The sequence below is a fragment of the Hipposideros armiger genome, unplaced genomic scaffold (assembly GCF_001890085.2).
Source record: "Hipposideros armiger isolate ML-2016 unplaced genomic scaffold, ASM189008v1 scaffold_634, whole genome shotgun sequence".
Lineage (NCBI taxonomy): Eukaryota > Metazoa > Chordata > Mammalia > Chiroptera > Hipposideridae > Hipposideros > Hipposideros armiger.
Window position 1 is genome coordinate 234108 of NW_017731984.1, and position 6590 is coordinate 240697.

Consider the following 6590-nt stretch of genomic DNA (forward strand, 5'->3'; position numbering starts at 1 on the left):
TATCTTGATTGCTCTTTGCTTATATTTGCAAGTATCTTCTCTGTCTTTGTTCATTCTTTTCTCTTAAACCTTTATATCTTTTGTTTCAGATTATTTTTGTGTGTTTTAACACTATCATTATATCCCTTTTCAAAGTCTTTTATTTATATACATGAAAATATGTTTAATCTTTATTTCAAGCATTTTATTATTTGTTTTATTTTTTAAGTCCATGTTTTCACTTAAACTTTTTTTGTGTCATCTTAGTTTCGAGTTGTTTTTTGTTTGTTTTTGGTATATATGTGTTTCCCTTCTCAGTGTTTAAAGCGTTTATATTCTCTCTTTTATTTACAGCTGTAATTTATATATATATATATATATCTGTATATATATGTATATATATGTCTGTGTATATATATATATATATACACACACACATATATACACATATATATACACACACACACACTTTTTAAACTTCTATTTCTTGATTGTTAACCTTACTCAGTGTGAAATTACTCCCAATTTCAATAAAAGAATATAAAATCAGTGCTTTTAATCTTTCAATATTCTCTCTCCCTAAATGCTCGACTTGCCTGGTAATATTGCTGTAATCATACATTTTTTTCTGTAATTCTTTGAATTACATTCGTTTGAATATACTTAAACTGTTACTTAGAATATCTTGTTTAGACTATATTATGTGGAATATTCACTATGAAAAATGGGAACTGTACCCTCACATTTCCCTTAAGTCTCTTACCCATTTAAAAATTGTATTTGTATTTTACATTATCAAGGCTCATTAAATTTACATTCTATTTTGTCTTTAAAATCCTGGAGTTTTCTAGCCTTACATTTATATTTTAATTGATGTAGTTCTCACTGACTAATGTTTTGTTGTTATAGTTTGTTTTGTTTCTAGTAATAGCAGCTTCTTTAATTCTGAGTTTTAAAATTTGTCTTGTGTCTGGCTAAAAATTTTTTTGGTGAATCTACAGAGAGGATCATGGTGGGGTTTTTTGCTCCTTTAATGTTTCATATGTTGGATTATATGGATTACTGAATGTTAAATGAAACCTGTCATTCTTAGCCTGGGAAAAACCCCTTGGTTATTTCGTATTATACGTTTAATATATTGGGACTACAAATAGCCAGTATTTTGTAAACTACTTTTCATTTGTACATGATGGATATATTTGTGGTGCTATTATCTGCCTAGTTTTGGGATCATGGAATTTCTAACTCATAAAATAAGTTAGGAAATATGGTAGACAGAATAATGGTCCCCCCAAAGATGTTCATGTCCTAACCCATGGAACCTGTAAATATGCTATCTTATATGGCAAAAAGCACTTTGCTGATGTAAATAAATTAGGATTTTGAGGTGGATATTAACTGGATGAGCCTAATATAAACATAAGTTTCCTTATAAGAGAGAGACAAGTGAGTCAGAGTCAGAGAAGATGTTAAAGAAGAATCTTGAAAGCAGCAAGAGATAAATTATGCCCGAGTTATCTGGGAAAACAATTTGAATGACAGTGGATGTCTCATCAGAAACCATAGAAGCTAGAAGGAAAAAGCACATTTCTCAAGTACTGAAAGAAAAGATGTATCCCCCAAGAATCCTATACCCAGAAAATATCCTTCAGTAATAAAGGAAAAACCAAGATATTCTCACATGAAAGACAACTAAGAGGGTTTCTTGCCAGCAGACCTTGCCCAAAAGAAGGCTAAGGAAGTTCTCTAAACAGGAAGGAAATGATGAGAGAAGGCATTTTGGAGCATTAGTAAGAAAGAAAGAATATGGTAAGCAAAAATATGGGTATATGCAATGAACTTTCCCCTCTTGGACTTTTAATACTACGTTTTGATTGTTAAAGCCAACATTATAATGCTGTCTGATGTAATTCTAAATGTATGTAGAGAATATATTTGACAGTTGTAAATCAGGAGGGTAAATGGTCTAAGGGGATATAATGTTTCAACATTTAACTCAAGCTAGTAAAATAAAAAACAACAGTAGACTGTGATAAGATAGGTATATATAGTGTAAAACCCTTGGTAACTATTTAAAAAGGTATACAAAAAGATACAATAAAAAACACTATGTAATTGAAAGTAGAAATTTGAATATATTCAAATAAACTATAGAAAGGCAGGGGAAATAAAACAGAAAAACAACTAGAATACAGAAAACAAAAGAAAAAGGTAGAATTAAGCCTTAACATACCAATAATTACATTCTCTATAAATGTTCTAAATATTTGGCATATTAAAAGACAAAGGTTGATAGAATGAATTAAAAATCATGACCCACTATCTACTGTTTATAAGAAACTAATTTCAAACATCCTGATATAGGCAGGTTGAAAGTAAAATACAGAAAAGTATGTATTGTGCAAACAGTAATCAAAAGAAAACTGGACTGTTTATATTGACATCAAATAAAAATTATTTCAAAGCAAAAAAAAATATTGCCAAGGGCAGAAGGGACATTATATTTTGTAATCTTAAATATATATGTATACACCAAACAATAGAGTTGCAAAATATGTGATGCAAAAATTGTTAGAATTGAAAGGATAGACAAATCCACACTTATAGTGAACTGCGAAACCTGTCTCTTAAAAATTGATAGAAAATCAGCAAAGATAAAGAATTGAACAAATCATCAGTCAAAAGGACATAATCAATATTTATAGAAACTTCTACTTAATAAGAGCAGAATATACATTCTTTTCATGTACTAATGGAACATATGACAAAATAAATTACATATTGGGCCATAAAATAAACCCAATAAATATTAAAGAATTGAAATCATATAGAAATGTGTTTTCAAGCATATGGAATCAAACTAGAAATTAATAACAGAAATAACAGCTGATATAGTGAGGAGGCAGTGATTGTTTGTTCTTCACAGTCCCAGGTTATAATATTAGAATTTTCTTAAGTGATAGGAAATTAGTTAGTAGTCACTTCATATCAATTTTGGGAAACAGTTTAACTTTTGCTTATGATTTCCAGAGGCATAAGCAAAAACGACGCTGGTCAAGTTAGTCTTACAAATAAGCTAAATTAAGCTTTGCTTGTATTACTAAACTATTTTGTCTGCTCAGGGCATTTTCAATGCTAGTCTCTATTTGTTTTTGGTTTTAACAGGTAAAATATACAGTCTCAAGGGAATTAAAAATATATTAAACTGAATGAAAATGAAAACAGCATATAAAAATGCATAGAATACAGTTAAACAAGTGTTGAGAGGAAAATTTATAGCACTAAATGCTTACATTAGAAAAGATGAAAGGTCAATATCAATAATCTAATTTCTTACCAAAAGATTGTGGAAAATCAAGAGTGTGGAAAATAATCCCAGACAAAGCAAAAGGAAGGAAATAATAAAAATAAGAACATAAATAAATAAAATCAAAACAGATAAACAATAGAGAAAAACAGTGAAACAAAGAGCTGGTACCTCAAAAAGATCAATAAAATTTCCAAAGCTGTAGCAAGGCTGACAAAAACAGAAAAGGCACAAATTATATCAGGAATGATATATAGGATATGATAACAGATCCCAAAGACACAAAGAGGATAATAATAGAATACTCTGAATAATTCCACACATAAATTTTACAACTTAGATTACATAGACCAATTCATTGAAAAACATAAATTGCCTTAACTCTATTCATATATGTAATAGATTTAAACAAGATTTTATTGGGGAATTGGGGAAGGGGAACAGTGTTGGGGAATTGGGAAAGGGGAACAGCTAAGTTGTTGTCCTTCATTCTTAGGTGTGGAGGGTGCAGCTAGCTCAGTTCCAAGTCTAGTTGCCATCTGGCCACCCGACAGTAGCTCGTGGCTGCTCAGCTCAAGGTGCTATGTTCAATCTTAGTTGTGGTTGGGCATAGCCCACCATCCAATGAGGGAGTTAAACCAGCAACCTTGTTGTTAGGAGCACGTGCTCTCACCAGCTGAGCCATCCTGCCATTTGTTGGCAGCTCAGCGGCAGCTCAGCTCAGGCACAGCTCACTGGCCCATGTGGGAATTGAATTGGCGACCCTGTTGCTCAGAACTCACGCTCTTAACCAACTGAGCTACTTGGCCGGCCCTGTAATAGACAATTTGAATAGACCTATAATTATTAAGGAAATTGAATAATTATTACCTCATGAAAAAATTCTCCTGGTGCATATGTTTTCATTGGACAATTCAATTGCACAACTGATTTTTAACAAAGGTGTGAAAGCAGTTCAGCAGAGGATGAAATTTTCAACAGAGTGCTAGAGTAATCGAATGTCCATAGGCAAAAAAATAAGCCTCAACTTTAACCTGACACTTTATACCAACAATAATTCAAGGTAGATCACAGAATTAAATGTACAATGTAAAAATATAAAACTTTTAGAAAACAGTACAGTATAGGGGAAATCCTTCAGAATCCAGGGATAGATGAATAGTTCTTAAAATGGACCCACAACCACTATCTATAAGAACAGTTTTAAAGTAAAATCCATCAAAATTAAAACTTTTGCTCTGTAAAAGAATTTCTTAATGGTATGGAAATCTAAGCTGTAGAGCGAGAGAAAATATATGCAAACCACATCTCTGACTAATCAGTTGTATCTAAAATATAGAAAATATTCAAAGTTACAGCAAAGAAAAAAATCCAATTAACAAACGGGTAAAAAAAAAAGACATAAACAGAAATTTCACTGAAGCTGATATACAGATATCAAATGAACACATTAAAAGATGTTTAACATTACTAGGCATTAGAGAAATGCAAAGTAAAACCGCAATGTGGTATTACTACACACTTTTCAGAATGACCATACTAAAAAACAGTGGCAATATCAAATGCTGGTGATGATGCAAAGAAAATGACTTATACATTGCTGGTAGAGATGGAAAACAGCTCAGCCAGTCTGCAAAACTGTTTGACAATTTCTTTTAAAAATTACGCATGTGAATTTGAGACCCAAGATGGTGGAGTAGATAAATGCTGTGCTTGCCTCTCACTGTGAACACATTATAATTGCAACTAAATTATAGAACAATCAACCTGAGAACCACCTGAAGTCTAGCTGAACAGAAGTCTAGTACCTAAGACTATAAGGAAGCCATATCAAGATGGGTAGGAGAGGCAGTGGCAGGGAGCAGGCCAGCCTCACACCTCTGTGTGGTGGTTGAGAATTGAGAGGGATATCACAGCTGCAGAGGTTCTCCCCAGGGGAGTGAGGGGCCACAGCCCCACCCCAGGCTTCCCAGCCTGGAGTACTGGGAAGAGAGGTCCCCACAACATCTGGCTGTGAAAAACAGTGGGGATTCTGACCATCCTGGTGAGATGGAAGGCTGCGGGGAAACCAAGATGACCTCTGAAAAGGCAGGCACAGACTCCTTCCCAGGCGCTCACTCTGGGCTCTGTCAGAGGGAAGGTGACTCAAGGGGCATCAGAGACATATGGTGAGAGATGTTGATAACGCATTATTGATAGTAACAGAAATTGGCAATTGTAGAATAGATAAATAATTTATGACATAGTCCTACAAAGAATACTACTTTACAGCAATTAGATAAATCTGAAAACTTAAGTTTGAGCAAAAAATATCTTGGTGTAAAAGACTACACACTATAACATCTCACATACCCATCAAAAATTAATCATGATGTTAGATGTTTAGAGACACCATGGCAGAGGGATGCTGGCTGGGAGGATCAGTGCTGCTTCTAACTGGTAGATGCTTCTCATTTGAGGCCTAGTTACATCTTAAATGGTCTCTCGCTATGATATGCATTATGCTTCATTAAATGTTTTTAACGTCAAGTAATAAACACTAGAGATAATGCCAGCTTTACCTGTCAAAAATTTTTGTTTTAATATTCACATTTGAGAAAAATGTACATTCTGATAATAAAGAGCATTTATATAAGAGATAGAAATTATAGACCTACCAAAAAGTTATGATGGAATAATTGAGTATCTCTTTGAAAGAGTATAATTTTGTTGTTTTGAACTGTAAATCATACATTAACATGAATGCAGATACCTTAAAGTGATAAACAGGAAAATTTAACCATATAAGAACTAGAAAAAGTATGAGCAAACATTGCCATTATTTTGAGGTGAGGGAAGAATTTCTGAGCATAAAAGAAAAACAGGACAACTAAAGTGAAGAATATACAGATTTAATCTTATTTATATCAATATATTGAATGGTTAATAAATTATATATAAAATGAAAAATTAAATAATGAATAATGTATAGATCAGGCATACGATTAGCAAACTTTATATTAAAGGAGTTCTTGTAAGTCAATTAGAAATTAATCATATATTAACGATTAAATAGATAAAAAGAATATTGAGAGGAGAATCTCTCAAAGCAAAAATTACAATATTAATACCATATAGACACATGAGAAAATGTTCACTTTTTGAAATCAAATAAATGCAAATTAACACAAATTATTACTAATAAACTATCGAAGTGCAAAACAAGTACAGAAAGAGAAAGAGTGCGGAAAGAAGAAAATAAATGAAAATAACATGGGTGATACTGTCATGTGGTAGGAGAAAAGGGGTCTCTCACGTATGTTAA